The sequence below is a fragment of the Mustela nivalis genome (genome assembly GCF_964662115.1).
Source record: "Mustela nivalis genome assembly, chromosome: 9".
NCBI lineage: Eukaryota > Metazoa > Chordata > Mammalia > Carnivora > Mustelidae > Mustela > Mustela nivalis.
In genome coordinates this window covers 56,709,101-56,729,584 of record NC_139028.1, presented here as the reverse complement: position 1 = coordinate 56,729,584, position 20,484 = coordinate 56,709,101, and the positions used below count along the sequence as shown (strand labels likewise).

Sequence of the window (20,484 nt, the reverse complement as noted above, 5' to 3'; positions counted from 1 at the left end):
AGAAAGAACAAGAACTATATCATATTCTCAATAGATGCTGAAAAAGCATTTGACAAAGTACAGCATCATTTCTTGATCAAAACTCTGCAAAGTGTAGGGATAGAGGGTACATACCTCAGTATCATCAAAGCCATCTATAAAAAACCCACCACAAATATCATTCTCAAAGGTGAAAAACTGAGAGCTTTTCTGCTAAGGTCAGGAACACAGCAGGGATGTCCATTATCACCACTGCTATTCTGCTGGGTTGACTACCTTTTCCCGATTGATATACAGAAGTTCTTTATATATTCTGGATATAAGTCTTTGTCAGACATATACACTGAAAATATCTTTATCACTCTGAGTTTCCTTTTCTGTTCCCCTGATAAGTAAATGTTCTTAATTTATAATACATTTCCTTTATATTTTAAAAATCTATTTTAAATGTTTTATTAGTTCTACTAAGAGCCACTTTGTCTCTCCCCTCAAATATCAGGAGTACAGTGAAGTTCAAATATTATATCTACACAAAGTAAGTTCAATGCTTCCATCCCAAGCCCTATGATCTACTGGAGGCCTAAGCTAATCTATGCTGCCTTAGATTGCCCAAGGTCTCTCTTATTTTTCTATTTCATCCAAAATAAGTTCTAGCCATTAATATTTATAATAGACTCAACAGCATTAGAAGGGCAAAATAAAATATATTGGTTAACTGAAGTTAAATTTTTTTAAAAAGGGCAAAAGATTATTGCTTGGTAATTTTAAAAGTAGGGCAAATAACAACAGACTATAGGGAGAATTATTATACTTGGAAAGAACTGAAAGATTGCAAACAGGACGTATATACATGTAATTGGAGCTAAGAAGCATATTCAGGAAATTGACCTATACTCTATAAAAAGGGATTATTATTGTTGTCACTCATACATTCATTCCTTAACTACTCATCTATTTCATATTGATATGATTAGTTTTCCCTATATTTATTTGACTCCTAATTTGGGTTTGTCCAAAGCAAGGGCTGACGCCTAGGTCAGTTTTGAAAATCTTTTCCCAGATCTTGCTACCATAGAAGAGACACAGTCTCTTCTGCCAAGGATCTCAAAGTTGAACAAGTGAGATATAGTTCTAACATCCTGACAAAAATTTGTTATGATATTGTCAAGACAGTGTTTTTCAGCCAGTGTTTTGGGAGCACAGAAATATTTAAGTATGTGATGAAAAAATCTTTTTTTTTTTAAAGATTTTATTTATTTATTTGACAGAGAGAGATCACAAGTAGGCAGAGAGGCAGGCAGAGAGAGAGAGGAGGAAGCAGGCTCCCCGCTGAGCAGAGAGCCCGACGCAGGACTCGATCCCAGGACCCTGAGATCATGACCTGAGCCGAAGGCAGCGGCTTAACCCACTGAGCCACCCAGGCGCCCTGTGATGAAAAAATCTTGACAATAACAGATATTTGGACCTAGGTCTTAAAGAATGAAGACTTCTTCAGGTAGAAAGGGAAGGAAATGGCAGGGTTTTTTTGTTTGTTTGTTTTTAATCACCAGATATCACCCAGAAGGCAGGGTGAATAAAATAAATGCTCTTTTACTCACATAAAATACCATTTACCTCAGGTAATGGATGGAAGTTTGTAAGGCTGGGATATAGTTGCCCATTGTTTGTGGGAAGGGCACCTGCAGTTTTAGATAAAAAGGGAGAAAGAACGTCTCTCTACTTTGTCTGTTTTGCTATAAACTCACCATGGGGCACTTCATAGAATCCATGGGGGAAAATAATGCACAAAGCAATCTTAACAGCACAACAGATGGGCCCTGCAGGCGACATCTGAGGTGAGAAGTTAGACTCCAAGACTATCCATCACACTGCACAGGCTAGTCTAGTCTCAGGTACTATCTCAGGCAAATGAATAACTATACGTAAAAATCTCCTGCCAAGACTAAAATTTTTTATTTTAATTTTGTCCTTAAGTTCTTGGACTATCTTCCATTTAAAAAAAAAATATGTATAACAACAACAACAAAATTTGGAAAATCACATTTAAACAAACATTTTAAGTAAACACAGAGAATAGGTACCCTATTTCCCTAAAATATCCAAATATGTCCTTGTTAACAGCTTGGAGTAATGCTCTCCACTAAACATAATATAAGTCACATAATGTATAAGTCACATAAGTTACATAATGTAATAATTATTACAATTAATTTTTTAAATGTTTCAGTAACTACATTAAAAAAGTAAAAATAAACAAGAAGGGGTACTCCAGTGGCTCAGTCAGTTAAGCGATTGCCTTCAGCCCAGGTCATGATCCCAGGGTCCGGGGATCAACCCCCACATGGGGCTCCCTGCTCAGCCTGGAGCCTTCTCCCTCACCCTCTCCCTCTCTGTCTGCCACTCCCCCTGCTTGTGCTTGCTCTCTGTCAAATAAATAAAATCTTTAAAAATAAATAAACAAGAAAACATAATTTAATAATATTAATAATATATTTTATTTCACCCAATATATTCAAAATATCATTTCAGTATATAACAAAATTATTAAGGAAAATATTTTACATTTTTTTAATGAACTACACCTTTTTAAAAATATATTTATTTATTTATTTGACAGAGAGAGCAGGATAACACAAGCAGGGGAAGTAGCAGAGGAAGAGGAAGAGGTAGACTCCCCACTGAGCAGGGAGCCTGATATAGGGGCTCCATCCCAGGACCCTGGAATCACGACCAGAGCCAAAGGCAGTTACTTAACCAACTGAGTGACTCACGCAGGCACCCATGAACTATGCCTTTCAGATCAGGTATGTATTTTATACTTAAAGTACATCTCATTTTAAACTAGCCATATTTCAGGTGTTCAACAGCTTCTTTGGCTAATACCTACCATACTGGACAATGAGAATAATTATTAAAAGAAAGTATCAAAACTTCAATCTAAAACTAGTTATGTCATTTTAGGAAGACCTTGCACATAATGTTTTATTATAGAATATTTTTAGGTTTACAGAAAAGTTGGATAGACAGAAGATCTTCTGTATGTCCTGTACCTAGTTTCCCCAATAGTTAACATGTATATTGCTACAAGCACATTTGTCACAATCAATGAACCAATACCAAGCTATGCTTATTAACTAAGCTCAATACTTTATTTATAGTTTGTTAGGTTTCCTTAATGTCCTTTTCCTGTTCCAAGACTCCATTCAGGATACATTACATTCAGTAGTCATGGCTCCTTGGGCTTCTGGGCTGTGACAGTTTCTCAGATTTTCCTTGATGACCTTGACAGGTTTGAAATCAGGTATTTAATAGAATGTTTCTCAATTTAGATTTGTCTGATTTTTTTTCTTATGGTTAGACTGGGGTTATGAGTTTTGAAAAGAAAGACCATCCACAGGTGAAGTGCCATTCTCAAAACATATCAAAGATACATGTGATCAACACATGATTTATCACTGATGGTGTTAACACTAATCAACTAAGGTAGTATGTGCCAGAATTCTCCACTGTAAAGTCATTTTTCCTCCTTTCCATACTGTACTCTTTGAAATCAAGTCACTGAATGTATTTCATAATTAGGGAGTAGAGGGGCAAGTGTTTATACAAATTATTTAAATTCTATGTGGGAGATTCACCTCTTTCCCCCACTTATGTTTTTATCATTTATTTGTATCAAGTACACACTTTATTTTATACTCATTATTTGTTGTATTAACAAATTTGTGACTCAAATTGTTCCCTCTTTGGCCATTGTAAGCTCTTTCAGCTGGCTTCTGCGTCTTTTCGGTATTTCTTTGTTTTGTGTTTTGTTCAATTCCTCAGTTTCTAGCTATACTAGATGTTCCAGGTTTATCTTGGATAGTCTATGTCTCTATTCTAAAATCAGCCATTTATCAAGGACTTTCAGTCTCTTCTGTTGGAGAATGGTATCAGAAACCAAAAACTGGGCATTGGATCACATTATCTTTTGATGGAAGAGTCCTTCCCTCTTCAATAAATATATAGACTACTGTACACTTTGATGAATTCAGTATTTCAGGTTGATCTTTCTGACTAGATACCCCAGGGCTGCAACTTCCAAGTGCCAGTGCTCACTCCTGAAGCAGCTATGAGCTGATAAAGACCAGCTGTACTTTGGTCTTTCACAATGAACCCTCTTTTTTAAATGAAAATTGCCAGGTGTTTTTCTGAGTGTACAAATAGCTAACTGAAGATATTCTCTGAAGCAATCTGAGTAAGTAAAAGAGGACTGAAAATGGAGAGCTTTCTAAGAAACATTTTCCAGCAAAACATTATTTCACATATTAATCTACCTTTACAGATTGGCTATTTGTTCAGAATATTTCACTTGAACTTAAAAAGAACTAGCCACAGAGACCTGTACAACCACACAGCATGGACAACCATGTCCATAGTTTATTCAGGGATACTTGCCGGCACTGGGCTAATTAATCTGGACCAGGATCCCATTTAATCCTTAAAACATCCCCATGCACAGGTGTTATTTGCTATCTCTATCACTTCTACTTTACAGTTGAGGAAACTGAACCTAAAAAATTAAATTGCCCATGACCATACTGCAAGACAATGACTGAGGTGGAGTTCTGGGTGGGAATCTCTCTGACCCCAAATACCTTCACTTATTCAACCACTGTATGAGAGTGTATGAGACAGCTTGTAACAGGGCCAGTCTTCTCAGACTGCCTACTTCAATTAACCTTTATTGCTTAATATACCAGGCTTACTTGTAATTTTAAGCAACAGCAATATCTGCTTTCAAATCACCCAAATTTTGGCTTAGCAAGTGCAATCACCATAAACATGGCTGGAAAACTCAACCAAAACTCATGTACATAAAGACTTATGAGAAAAGAGGGAATGTTCATTGGGAAATCTCTGGGAACTCAGGTTAATTAAGAGTATCTACATTTAGGGGCACCTGGGTGGCTCAGTGGGTTAAGCCGCTACCTTCGGCTCAGGGCATGATCTCAGGGTCCTGGTATCGAGTCCCCACATCGGGCTCTCTGCTCAGCAGGGGACCTGCTTCCCTTCCTCACTCTCTGCCTGCTGCTCTGCCTACTTGTGATCTCTGTCAAATAAATAAATAAAATCTTTAAAAAAAAAGAATATCTACATTTGTTTTTGCAAATCAATTTTATTCACGGGTACTGATAAAAATATGCAGATTTTGTTAGTAACAGAGCTTTACTATAGGACTGCAACTAATAAATGAACACTTCTTGTGGTATTCTTTTCCTTTTAATCCTAACTTAGAAAGCAGCTTTGAAGAGTGGAAAACATGGATTTGGGAATCAGTAGAAACTTGATTCAAGCTCTGCCACTTATTAAGAGAAAAATTTTTTAAAAGTTTCTTGAATGCTTTGTGCCTCTGTTTTCTTTAGTAAAATGAAAGATATAGAGGATGTTATGAAGGCTAAGTGAGAAGGCACATGCAAAGTACCTGACCCATAGTATTCTTTCCTACTTTTCCAAAGTAATGTGTTCAAGTATACCACAATAACCTGCAACATGTAACAATAATGCATACAGTTCAGATTGCTAAATTATGAGGTTTGAAGGCATGGTGTAATGTGATTCTCACAGAAATCCTTTCAGATGTGTATTATTGCTAATAGTTAATTTTACAAATAAGGAAAAGATACTTAGGAATGTAAAGAAATTTATCAGAGACAGGGTGCAGAAAGTCAGAATTTGAACCTAATGCTGTCCAAAGTACAGTTTAATCCCTATCTCTACTAATTTCCTCTATGAGCTGCATAAGCAATAGGACAGAGTCTAACCTGTTCACACTGTATTCTAACCATTCTGCTTAATGCATGATAATGCACATTAGGATTAACAAATGAATGAGAGCTAATCTCTCTTTTTGTCTTTCCTCTCTAAAACTAAGTAAAATTTAGCCAAATTAGAAAGGAATTCCCGAATCCTTAGGCCCAGCTTTATTCCCTTCTCTTTCTTGCCTGCAAACATGATTTTGTAACAAGCCTGAAACACTCACTGCTCACTCTTTTGTCTGAAAATTGCATAAGCAATCTCCAGACCCATCCAACTTATAATAAAAAAGGGTAAATGACAAGTCTATTATTAAAGTTTTGATTAGTACTATTAGCCAAAGTCCAAAGAGGGTTTTGTTCAACAGTTTGGAAAGCCAAACAGGCAAATTTCATGTAGGTTTCTATGAATGAATGACTGACATTTCAGATTGTCAAAATGTCGAAATCCTTCAACGACTTCCAAATAGGATGGAATAAGGGTAACTGCTTTTCATGTTTCCAGAAGGCTGGTAATTTTAAAGTTTAACCTCTCCTCTGCCAAGTAAATTTAAGTTTGGCATTCTTGCTTTCTATCCTCTTAATTCTTAGAGTTTCTCTGAGAAACAACCTAATCTGGATTATACTAGAGATACTATTCTTGAACCAGTATGGAAGACTGTGCCCACATACAGCATTGTGGCTTACTGAATTTATTGTCCTTAAACAAGACAGTGAATAGCCAATTAAATCACTTTTAATGTGTGTCACTTTGGGGATGGTCTGGGACTGTGACTCTTATTTTCAAATAAAAAGGTGTAGATGTAAGCCATTACTGGTACAGCATGCTTCGGCAGGGTCAGAGTACAGCCTGTTCAGCTTCCATTAAGAACCACTGCAGCAGACCTGGCATTATATAACATTTAATCCACATTCTGATTTGAAGAAAATCCTGAGAAATTCTCATTTGATTACTTGAGTCCTCATTACCATTAGCTTTTGGAATGAGGTTTGTATCCAGGTGGGAGAAGGCATGAGTAGTGGAAAGAGAAATAGGCTTTCAATCAGACAGACTTGGTTTTAAGTCATTGTTCTGCCACTTACTAGCTTGTATGCCAACATGGGCCAATTTGTTTTAATGGCTACAGAATAAGTCCCTAACCCCACCAGCACTTTTTCAAATGTATGCTAATTGGTTTCACTGGAAATCCTGCAGAGATTATTTGGAACATTTGTTGCAATTCCATTACAATGTTTAAAAAAAAAAAATGTGTTTGTTGCCAATCCTTTCCCTTCACTGCTGCCAGTCACATTGCTAAAATGCAAATAATGTAACTGGCCCACTAACAACCTTCAAGGGTTCTACAGTGCCTGAAGAATACAGTCCAAGGCCCTGAGCAGAATTGGGGGGTTAAAGTCTTGTGTATCACCCTTGTTCTCTCTGCTACCATCGTCTGGCTCAATATTTATTTTTCAGCGTTCAAATGTTCGTACTGTAAGTATACAATTTGAAAATCCTTGATATTTGTATATACTCAGGAAAACATCACCAATACTGAGATAGTGAATATACCCAGCACCCCAAAAGTTCTTCTTGCTTATTTTAATCCCACTCCTACCTACTAGTACCTAGGTAACTACTGATTTATTTCTTGTCACTATTGATTAGTTTACACTTTGTAGAATTTTCTATAAATGGAAATCAAAAAGTATGTGCACTTTTATCTGTCTTCTTTATCACAGAAAATTATTATGAGATTCCTCCATATTGTAGCATGTGTCAGTAGTTTTTTACTTCTTACTGCCTTTTATTCTGAGCTTTTGTTGTATGGCTAGAACACAGTTGATATATCCATTCACCCATTGATGGATATGTAGGTTGTTTCTATAATTTTGGGGTGATACAAGTAAGGTTGCTACAAACATCCATCTGTAAGTCTTTGTATAGATGTATACTTAAATTTCTCGTGGGTCAGAATCTATGAATATAATGGTTATATCAACTGTGAAGTGTTTTGTCTTTTTAAAAAATCACCAAAATGTCATCACAAGGGTTTTTGCATTTGTAAATGTCTACCAGCAGGACATGAGATTTCTATTTGTTCCACATCCATACAATTGGAGTCACCATTCCTTTTGATTTTAGACATTCTCGTAAGGCATGTAGTGGCATCTTTGTGGTTTTAGTTTATATTTCCCTAATGATTAATGACAAATGATTACTTACTATAGATATGTGTACTCTAATGAAGTTTATGTAAAAATCTTTTGCCTGTTTATTATTAGTTTGTTTGACTTCTTATAATAACATCTGGAGTGTCCTTTATATACTCTGGAATAAAATATGTTATTGGATATTTGATTTGCAAACACCTTGTCCATACCTGTGTGTTTTCAATTATTCTCTCAGTGTCTTTTGAAAGGCAAAACTACTTAATTGTGATGAAGTTTCATTTATTATTTTTTTTGTAGATCTTGCTTTCAGTGTCATAGCTAAGAAATTTGCCCCTAAGGCCACATTGACTTTTTTTTCCTGTTTCCCTCTAGAAGCTTTATAGTTTTACATTTAAAATTTAGAACTATGATCCATTTTGTTAATTTTTATATACAGTATGAGATATGGATTCAAGTTCACATTTTTGCATTCGAATATCCAATTGTTCCAAAACCATTTGTTGAAAAGACTATCTTTTATCTGATGAATTACTTTTGTAAAAAATCAGTTGTTCTTAAATGTATGGATCTGTATCTATGGATGTTTATTTTGTTCCACTGGTCCATATGTCTATCTTTATGACACTACCACAGTCATTCCTGTAGCATTCTAATAAATCTTGACATCAGGTAGTATAATTCCTTCAACTTCACCCTTCCTTGCCTTTTCCAACTTCTGGGGGCTCCTGGAATTCCTCAGCTTCTGGCAGCATAATTTCAGTCTCTTCCTCAGTTTCCACATGCCTTTTTCCCCTGTGTCTATGTATAAATCTCTATTTTATGAAGACACCAGTAACTGGATTTAGGGCCCAAATCCAAGATGATCTCATCTCAAGATCCTTAACTAATTATACCTGCAAAGACTGTAATTCAGGGGACACTTAATTTAAATCATTAGAGTGAGTCTTTGTACTATGTAACTTTCAAGAGATTTGTCCACTTCATCCAAGTTATCAAATCTATTGGTATGAATTCATAATATTCAAGTATAACATTCTTGATATTGTTAATGTGTGTCTATTTTATATTTATTCTAGATCAATATGGCTAGATATTACCAATTTTACTGATATTTTCAAAGAATATACTTTTAGTTTCATTGATTTTCTCTATTGTTTTTCTGTCTTCTATTTCATTGAGGGAGATTACACTGGATCTTTATTACATCCTATCTTTTGCTTACCATGCATTTAATTTTCTCTTATTAGTTTCTTAAGGTGAAAGATGAGGTCATTCATTACACTTCTTTTTTTATAAAGCAGAAAGTGTTATAAAATTTCCTGTAAGTTCTGTCTTCGGTAAATTCCACAAATTTTTCTACATTGTATTTTCATTTTCATACAGTTCAAAAATATTTCCTGAATTCCCTCTTAATTTTTTTTCTTTGGACCATAGGTTATTTAGAAGTGTGTTATTTAGTTTTCAAATATGGGGGGTTTTCTAGGTATCTTTTGCTATCAACTTCTAATTTAATTTCATTAAAATTCATAAAAGATACTGTGTAACATTAATTATTTTAAGTGTATTGAAATACATGTTTGGGCCAGAATATGGTCTATCTTGCTAACTATTTAATGTGTATTTGAAAACAATAGATATTCTACTCCAGTTCAGTGGAGTATTCTATAAATGTTAATTAGGCCAAGTTGGTTTTTAGTGTTGTTCAAGTCATCTATAAACTTAGTGATTTTTTGTTGACTTGCCCTATTTGTTGTGAGTATTCTAATATCAAGTTATGATAATGATTTATTGATTTCTACCTGCAGTTCTAATAGATTTTGCTTCATATATTTTGAAGCTGTGTTATTAGATGCCTAATGGCTTACCAATGTTACATACACTTTTTGAGTTGCCACTTAAAATCTACTTTGTCTAATATATCTACTGCAACTATTTTTTGCTTAGTGATAGCATGACATGTTTTCTTCTCATTTATTTTCACTTTAACCTATTTGTATTTTTATATTTAATGTATGTTACCTGTATTTGATGTATGGTTTTTATCCAACCTCACAATCTCTGACTTTCAATTGGAGCATTTAGTCCATTTATATGTAATGACATTATCAAAGTTGTTTTTAAATTCACCATATTTTTAACTTTTGTCCCATATGTCCCATATATTGTTTATAGCCTTGCTCCTCTTATTATGCCTTCTTTTGGATTAACTATTTTTAATTGCTTTTAACTTCATTTTTAAGCTACACTTCTCTTCTATTATCTTCTCTTTTATTATATTTTATTATCTACACTTCTCTTTTATTATCTTAATAGGTGCTTTAGAATTCATAGCATACATCTTTGATTATAGTATAGCTTCAAGTGCTATGACAATACATCATATGTAAGAACCTTACAATAATAAACTTCCATTTCTTCCATCCTGCCCTTTCACTATTATTATCATATATTTTACTTCCATGTACATTATAAAATTCACAATACATTGTTAATAGTTTTGCTTTAAATAATTATCTTTCAAATATATCTAAAGATAAGACTCTCTTTAAATATTATTTACCCATGTAGTTACCATGTCTGGTGTTTTGCACTACTTTTGAATGGGCATACAGTTTTTGGCCATTCAGTAAAAATAATGCACCCACACATTAAATACAAGAAATTTGTCTTTTCAAGTTTAACAAAATATTTTAATGGTTTTATTGATACATACAATTCCTCCATTTAAAATATATAATCACTGGGGTGCCTGGGTGGCTCAATGGGTTAAAGCCTCTGCCTTCAGCTCAGTCATGATCCCAGGGTCCTGAGATCCAGCCCAGCATCAGGCTCTCTGCTCAGCAGGGAGCCTGCTTCCTCCTCTCTCTCTCTTTCTGCCTGCCTCTCTGCCTACTTGTGATCTCTGTCTGTCAAATAAATAAATAGATAAATCTTAAAATATATATATACATAAAATCACTGATGTTTAGTATATTCACAGAGTTGTGTAATCATCATTATAATCTAATTTTATAAACTTTTTGATGCCAAGAAAAAAATAAAAACAAGATACCCATCATCAGTCCCTCCTATTTCCTCCCAATTCTCTTCCTGCTCTTAGGGAAATATTAATTTACTTTCTGTCTCTGTATATTTGTTTATTTTGAATATTTCGTGTAAATGGAATTATAACTGTAATTGGTATTTCATGGTCTTTTGTGACTGGCTTATTTCACTTAGCATAATGTTTTCAAGGTTCCTCCATGTTGTAGCATATATCAGTACTTCATTTCTTTATATTGCTGAATAATATTCCTTTGTATAAATATACTATGTTTTCTTTACTTGTTCACCAGTTGATGGAAAATTGAGTAGTTTCTACTTTGGGGCCATTATGATTATTGCTATAATAAACATCTGTGTACAAAGTTTACCATGAAGACATGTTTTGAATTATCTTGGGTATATAACTAGAAGTGAAATAGCTATAAGTCATATAATAATTCTGCATTTAATATTTTGAAGACAAGCCAAAGTGTTTTCCAAAGTGGCTATACATTCTACATCTCTACCACCAATGTATGAGGATTCCAATTTGCACAAATCCTTTGCCAACACTTGTTATTATCCTTAACTATTATTATAGTCATTCTAGTGGGCATGAAGTAACATCACATTATTGTTTCGATTTGCATTTCTGAATAGTGTAATGTGCATTTTATCATATGCTTATTTATCATCTGTATACTATCATTGGAGCAATGGCTATTCATATTCTTGGCCCATTTTTAGTGGGTTATTATTATTATTATTTTATTATTATTTGGGTTGTAATAGTCATTTACATATTCTAAACACAAGACTCCTGCTACATAAATAATTTCTAAATCTAAATATCTCCTCATTCGGTGGGTTTTCACTTCACTTCACTGATACTATTGCAGTTTAAAAGTTCTGTTATTTTGTGAAGTTCAATATATCTGTTTTTTTTTTCTTTTGTCACTTATACTTTGGTGTCATATCTAAGACTTTGCTTAGCAAACAATTTATAGCAACCATTGATCTGAGCTCTAGGGTACATCCTTAAAAAAAAAAATACATGGTTCCTGCTTTCATGTAGTTAAAGTTTAATTGGAGAGACAGGCATTTATTCACATCAACACACAAATATATAATTGCAAACTAGTTAGAGGAAATGTCAGGAGACCAGATGCATGTGCGTGTTTGCTTCCAGAGAAAATTGTAAAGGGAACAGTTCCTGATGAAACAGTATTTGAATTGAAACATCTAAGACCTAAAAGAGAAAGGGTAATGGAGGAAGCTCCCTAGGCAGAAAGGCATGTTACCTAAGGGAACTGAAATTGGGCAGTATTAAGTTACAGAGGGAACCAGGCTGAGAGGAACACAAGATAAGACTGCAGAAGTAAGTAGGGATAAGAGCATGCAGAGACTTATAGATCATGTTAAGGACTTTAATATTTTCCCTAAAATCAATGTGGAGTGACTAAAGGATTAATCACTTTGGCTGCAGTATGCAAAACAGATAATGAAGAGAGTAACTGGCAAGGTAATGATGCAAGTGGTTAGGAGGCAACTTGTAGTCCAAAAGATTACAAAAGATGATGGTGGCATGGAGTATGACAACAGCAGTGGAGGTAGAGAAAGCTAAAGAAACTGGGGATACATTTACTTAGAAAAATGACAAAACTTCCCTTGAATAGGATATGTGAGGTACAGTGATTGGCTGCTACGTTTGTCCAAAAAGGTGTCCTTTGAGTCTTGAGTCTTTGAGTTAATTTCTCTGATAACCAAACATTTGGTTGTCCTTCAATATGATTGAGTACCTGAACTTCTTGTTTTGCTCTGCTTCCAAATCTGATCTCATTAACTTGTGATTTCTGTTCTCTTATAAGGTGTTGTTGTTAATTTTAATTTTTGTATCATTTACATGCAATGGTACATTGGTTTCAGGTGTACAATATAGTGATTCAGCAATTCCATACATCACCCAGTACTCGCCACAACGAGGGCACTCTTCAATCCCCATCACCTATTTTTACCCATTCCTTGCCCACCTCCCCTTCAGTAACAATCAGTTTGCTCTCTATAGTTAAGAGTCTGTGCCTTGGTTTCTCTCTCTCTCCTTTTTTCCCTTTGATTATTTGTTTTGTTTCTTAAATTCTACATATGAGTGAGATCATGTGGTATTTGTCTTCCTCTGCCTTACTCAGCTTAGCATTATACTCTCAAGTTCCATCCATTCTCCTATACAGAGACTCCACACCACATGTCAGATACAACCCTTGATACAGGTCCTCAAGTAATATGACATACACTTCTCTGCTAAATTATGTGCATTTATCTCTTTAGATTATTTTTCTTCTGGCAGCCATTAGTACAATCTGTCCAATCAAGTTCAATTTTCCAGAATATTACAAGGTACTAGCTTATGCGGCTGTCATTCTTACTGGCAGAATCCTAGAACATGGATCAGGTAAGAATTTTCCTCTCCACACACTGGAAACCAGTCTCAACTAGAGATAAACAAGGCCTATAATTGATAAGTAATCTTAATAGCTCTAGAACTGATATGCTTCCACAATACAAACATCCTCTGAATTCACAAACTTACTCATCCTAGTTCCCTAATCAGACCACCCATTCACCACACCCTCTGCAGAACACAATAAAATATTTAATGTCTCTTTTGGATATGAAAATGGATGAATTTCTTCCTCCATGTTGAATCTTTGGGGAATTTGATATATAATTACCCTCTCCTATAATTTCCTATATTAAACTCTGAAGTTTGCAATATATATCCCTATAATTACTTCTATATGTAATTACATTTACATAATACTTACATGATTTTATTTACATAATATCTAAGGTAATGATTCATTTTTCAGAAACTTTTTATATGTCCCCAAACAGGATACATTGGAGCTACATTATTTCTTACATGAAATGCTAAAGAAAAAAAAATGAGCATATACATATACATTAGCTTGTCATCATTATGCAAGTTTATAGAAATATGGGGATTGATATTCAAATAGATGTAAGTAGAATGAAGAAGAGTAGAAAAGGCATTCATTCTCTTGTGTCAGAGTGACAAAATATTGTTTCCTTGTAACATTAAAAGAGAGGTATATTACATCCTAAATATAATCAACATTAAAGCACTCCATAATGATGAAGAGATTGAATGCAAGGATTTTCCCCCCAGAGTTGTTGCCATCTCACCCCAGGTGTGTGTAGTGCCCAGTGGTTTCTATGTATAATGGGAAGATTTAAAGCTTTGGAGTCAATTATATCTGGGTTCAAATCCTAGGACTGCAACTTCCAGCTGAATGATCTTAGGTAAGCTATTTCATCTTTCTGAATCTATTTTTTCCATCAAAGCTCAGATAATAATATATATACTTCAGAATGCTCCTTAAGGATTAAACAACTAATAGAAATCAAAGAGTTTGTTATATAAGGTGGGGATCAACAAAATTTCATTTTCCCTTTCAATTATTTTCTTTACAGAACTTTATGTATCTTTTTAGTGGCTTTTGCCTATTGATAGGTAAGTCAGGTAATTAAGATTAATTTACAGAGAGCTAACTTCCAAGTAATTTCTTTACTATAGAGGTTTTCAAGCATAAATGAATATTAGAATCCCCTGGAGGGCTTGTTAAACCGTAAGGTCCATGGCACCACCACCAGAATTTTTGACTTAGGTGGTCTGAGTAGGCCCAAGAATCTGTATTTTTTAAACGTTATGCTGGGGCACCTTGTGGCATAGTCAGTTAAGCCTCTGACTCTTGGTTTCAGCTCAGGTCATGTTCTCACAGTCATGAGACTGAGCCCCAGGTGGGCTCTGTCCTCAACATGGAGTCTGCTTGAGTTTCTCTTCTCCCTCTCTCTACCCCCACACAAGTAAATAAATAAATCTTTAAAAAAATTAAAAACAAATAAAAGTTATGCTGATGTTGCTGATTGGTGACCACACTTTGAGAACTGATACTATAGTACATGTGCAACTACCAAAATGATATGATTGGTAAAAAGGAAGGAAAGTCCACATTTTCCAGACATTTGCTGCCCTAAACTATAAATATATTCTTTATAAGGGTCAACATGATCCCATAATAGATAGGAGTCAGTCAGTACAACCAGACTTGTCCCTCTCTCGGTGTGACCTAGGGCATGTCACTTCACAATGCTTGGCCTCAGTTTCTCTATCTTAAAATTTAAAGGACTGGAGTAGGTCAAAGTCTTTCTTTTTCTCTTTTGTTCATTTGTTCATTCCTTCCTTCCTTCTTTCTTTCTGTGTGTGTGTGTGTGTGTGTGTGTGTGTGTTCCTTGAGCACTGTGGGGAAGGGATCTTCAGAGCAAACTCATGGATGGGTTGGTGGTATAGCTGAACAGATAAGAACTTGAACTTCTCTTATCACCAAATAGATCAGTTCTTCTTATATAACTTTTATATACAGTATCATTCCACATAACATAAAACAAACAAAAAACAAATTAAAAAAAATAAATTCAAACAAATAACCAGTCTGAGAAAATCTTTCTGCTAGATCACATCTGTGGTCACTTTTATACTGGCTTTCACAGATATTAAGCTCTCTATATAGAACATTCTATACTCTTAGTTTTCTGTGCTTACAATGATATTCAATAGGGATAAAACCCAAAGCACTGCAAATCTTCAAAATTCAAGCTATCGTCAGTGCACTTTCAGTGTTAGTATTTTTTATATACTAATAATCTGAAAACAGATAGCCATCCTTACTCCCTGTGACAGCACTATTAATTTACATATATGTATACCACTCTGATTAATATTCTAGGAAATTCCATGATACAATTAACAGTTTTGAGTGTTTCCTCTGTGCTACACAGTATACTAAGAGCTTGAAATGTATAACCCAGTTCAAACCTTGGGAAAACCCTTTTAAATGATATCATTGTTCCCTACTAGTTACAAACACAGCATGTGTAGCAAGGAATCACAGCTGGTAAAAGATGAGGCTAACTAGAATATAATTCTAAATCTATTTGTCTCTAAAGTTTATGTTCTATTTATGCTATAAAAAAGATTAAATGTTCAAGTAGGTATCAAATGAGTCAATCAAAATATATTTAAAAAGATCTCTAATACCAAAAGAATAAAAAATAAACAAAGATACTATATCCCTATGTAAGAAGAGCCAGCCCTCCTCCAGCAAAGACCTTTCATGCAGTGAATAAAAAGGAGGATTTAAATAGTTTCCCCAGAATCATGGAGGCATTTTTAAGGACAATGAAATATCATTATTCTATTACCTATTTGATTTTTCAAAGTTTTTTTTTTCTTTTTTTTTTTTTTAATAATTTATTTGACACACAGAGAGAGAGAGAGAGAGCTAAAGAGGGAACACAAGCAGGGGTGGAGGGAGAGATAAAAGCAGGCCCTCCTCTGAGTAGGGTGCCTAACTCTGGGCTTGATCCCAGGGCTCTGGGATCTCTGGGATCATGACCTGAGCTGAAAGCAGATGCCTAAGGACTGAGACACCCAGGAGCCCCTAATTTTTCGAAGCTTTCAAATGTTGACTGAAAGGCTTTAGGTTAAATTAATGAAATTAAAACAAAAGCACATGTTAACTAAAGGCCATAGTCTAAGGTATTAACACTTGTGAGTTGGAGGTGTGGTAAGATTTGAAGTAGGGAAGGCATCATGAAACACTGAAAACCACCACAGGACCAGCTTCTTGATAACCTTTGGGTACTGACTCCAAAGATACTTCATTTTGAACCTCTTAATTCCATGTAAAGAAAGCTTTAATGGAGTTTAGATCCACGGGTCATAATCTCAAGAGACCTAGATGGTGATTTTGTATAAACTCTGAGCAGGTCAGTAGGAAGAGGAATCCTTTTAATCCAAAAACACTCATCCATCTTTTTATTAACTGTGTAAACAATTCAGAAAAAAACAAAACAAAATAAAAAACAAAAACCAAGGGGCTACCCCAAATCAGCCCAATGATTGAGACTATTGGGGTCAGAAATCAAATGCTATACCTTTTGAAGTGATGGTAATTGGCATCATAAATTAGGGTTTTATGGTTGACCTTGTTGCTCTTCTTTGAGATCTCAGATAACCAGGTACCATCCACCATTTGGGCCTGTATATCTATATTCTGCAGCTGTATTCATTACCTGTTTTCAGCGAGTTATTTGTAAAGGTTGTGAGAAGGAATAACCACAAACTTTACTTAAATAAAGATGTAAGTTACAATATGATCACTGACTTGTGATGGTTTGACTTAGGATATTTTGACTTCAAGAAGATGCAAAAGTAACACACATTCAGTAGGAACCATATTTTGAAATTTGATCTTTTCCCAGGCTAATGGTTTTATAATACTCTCTTGAGATGTTGCATAATGGCAATGAGCCAGAGTTTCCAGTTGGCCCCAAGATCACCAGGGTAAACAACCAACATATTTATAACCATTCCATACCCATTTATATTTTCCCCTTTCAGCACAGAATTAAATAAATTACATAAGATACGCAACACTTTATTACAAAATAGATTTTGTATTGGATGATTTTCCCTAATTATAAGTGTTCTGAGCATGTTTAAAGTAGGCTGGATAAGCTATGAAGTAGAGTAGGTTAGGTTAGGTATATTAAATTGATTTTCAACTTAATGATATTTTCAACTTACAGTGAATTTATCCAGACATAATTCTATGGTAAGTAGAGGAAGATCTGCTCTGTTTATATAACAAATGAAAATGGGAATAGCCTTGGCCTCAATTATTCCCTCAGTTGAGAAATTAAAGTTAGCTCATTGTCATGTATAAACATATATATAATATATAATATATATTATATATAAAAATATATATTTATTTTAAGTTTTCCTCATGGCCTTTCCTTAGGAATCCTAAGGAAATTACATTATATATAATAATATATAGATGATATATATATTATATATATAAATATATACATTTATTTTAAATTTTCCTCATGGCCTTATAATTTAAAAATCCCAGTGAAAAATATTAACTAAGGAATATATGTAGAAACTGGAGATAAATATTATCAACATGAGAGTAATCAGATTTCTGCTATAAATCTTCCTATTTTGATAATTAAATGTCATAAGCAACTGATTTTATAGCATTTTCGATCAAAAAGCAGAGATACATTTAATATTAACAAAAATAGGAATACACTAATGAATAATGACAATCCATTCATACGCTCTTCTAATCTTTCTGTTAATATAATGATGCACTGAAGCACCAGGCATGAAATTCTGCAGTCAAATGCTCTACCTGAGCTATACCCCCTAGCATGAAATTCTGATTGTTCTGTTTTCCATTTCAATGTCTCTCCTAGTCTCTGTCAAAATCACAAACCATAAAGGTAAATAATATTTCATATTACCAACATACTACAATTCTGTATCTATTCTCCAGAATGGATAGTTATTTCCAAATATCCTCTTCTTTGCAGGTCACAGATCCTTACAACTTTGACTGGTACATGATTTCTACTACATAAAATTTGTATTCAACTATCTTGAAAAATGCATGCAAAGACTATGAATATTCAGTTTATTTTGTGGTTTTAACCCCTACATTTTCACATTCAGGGGAAACATCTGTCCTACTAATCATTATTACTTTCATTTCAACAGACAATGCATTCAAATACTGATTAGAATAAGATGCTGCAAGCTTCCAGTGCATATCAAACAGAAGAACAATGAACACCCAGATTACATTAGAAGGACTGTGACTAAAGACATTCAGACAGAATATGTGTTGATAGGGTAATTATTAGGTGGAGTAAATTGCAATGTAGAAGCTTTAACAAGTACTTGTATAAATAGTTTCTTTTCCACAAAAGAGATCTTGTAGTACAGAAAAAAAGGTCCCTACTTCTAGTAATTTCCAAAATCAATTGCCTGAAGTTCTATTTTAAGAATATTTTTAAAGTTTCACTCTGAAGTGTAGTATATAGATTTAATTTTTAGTGGGTACTTTTTGGTACTAGAAGCCATACCTGATCCAGTGATTTCTTCTTCACTCCATGCAGTGAGAATCTACAGAGAACTGATGCGATGAGACAGCTACCTGGGGTGACCTAAAATGAAAAAAGCATTTTGAAATTAGGAAAAGAAACCTGCAAACTTTAGTAATGATGGCTTCATAATAGGATGTTTTTTGGGGATTCAACATTTACAGTGTATGCACTGGGTATCGAGCCCAGTTAACTGTGGACATGGACGTTCTTTCCATAATGAACTAGGTTTAATGCCACTAAATATTTGTGATATTAATGGATGAGCAATTAAAAAGGAAAATAAAAATTCTTTCTCTGGACAAGTTTTTAAGTTATTTGGGAAGGTAAAATATTACATGAAAAAGATTTACTAATTATAGCATAGTACATCAAATACATAAATCTGAATTATTTTATACAAAGTCTCTTTTTTATACAAAATTTCTACAAATAAGTTTTGAACTGAAGATGCAATAAAAAGTAAAATGTGAACAGGAAGAAAATAACAGCTTCCCAGAAGATGGATTACTTCTGGAGAACTTACAGGAACCACCTAGGTAAGAAATGTTTAACCCTAATTCTAGAGAAGATATTACAGAAACATACAAACACACAACATATATGCTCATATACACATACACATATATACATATATATATGTGTATAGAGATATGTAAGTTACCATAAACGGTGTGATGTGATTACGAATGTCACTAGTTTTAGATGTAAATCTCAGTTACTCTAATTAAAAAATACATTCTATGTTATTTACCTGGCATCACATCAGAAAGACCAAAATCAACTATAAGGGCTTCATTTATATATCTCCATTTCACCTGAGGCTTTGTTAATTAACCTGATAAATGTCAAAAAAAATTTGCATTGGTGAAATTAGTGGCCTGTTGATTGGCATGTTGACCATTACAAGTAGGTTCTCACTGATGAAAAAAAAGGTATTTAAGATATGTGCATTTGTTTATATGCTTTCATAGGGCTCCCTTCTCCCTTCATAATCATGATATAAGAACTGAATAAAGCTTGTAAACTATATCCTCAAGAACAGTGGCCATAGCGTGACCAAGAAAAAAGATCCATAATCAACTTAAAATGTAGGAAAATTTAATTATAATGCAAGAGAATACAATTGCTTGATGACAACTATTATAGTTACCACTAATCACAACCACCTCTAGTGAACTTTGAGATGAGTAGTAATCAGAACAAGTAAAAGCACCACAATACTTTATTGAAATTAAAATATAGGTTGTAGAAATTTTATATTTGACTGCCAATGGATATCTATATTTAATAAATGTCTGTGTATATATAAGAACTTGATTTAACTTGTTCTTTATAAGTTTATATCAAAATTGCAGGTGTAGTGACTCTCAACCTGAAACTTGTTTGGTAGGTAACATTTTCTAACACTAAAAGAACCTAGAAGGTGACAATGACCAAATGGGCATAGCTCAACTTGCACCAATGATCTGAGCACAGTTCTAATCTTCAAGGTCTC

At 34.1% G+C, this 20,484-nt stretch overlaps 1 long non-coding RNA gene across 1 annotated transcript in view; it reads right to left on the bottom strand.

The window, feature by feature from the left end:
- Positions 1 to 16,965: 16,965 nt before the first annotated feature.
- Positions 16,966 to 20,484, bottom strand: part of LOC309873624 — a 754,649-nt gene continuing 751,130 nt past the window's right edge. The window contains exons 4-5 of the long non-coding RNA XR_014316436.1: positions 18,969 to 19,049; positions 16,966 to 17,102 (exon numbers count right to left, since the gene is read on the bottom strand). This is a non-coding gene — a long non-coding RNA (uncharacterized lncRNA). The remainder of the gene's footprint in view (positions 17,103 to 18,968; positions 19,050 to 20,484) is intronic.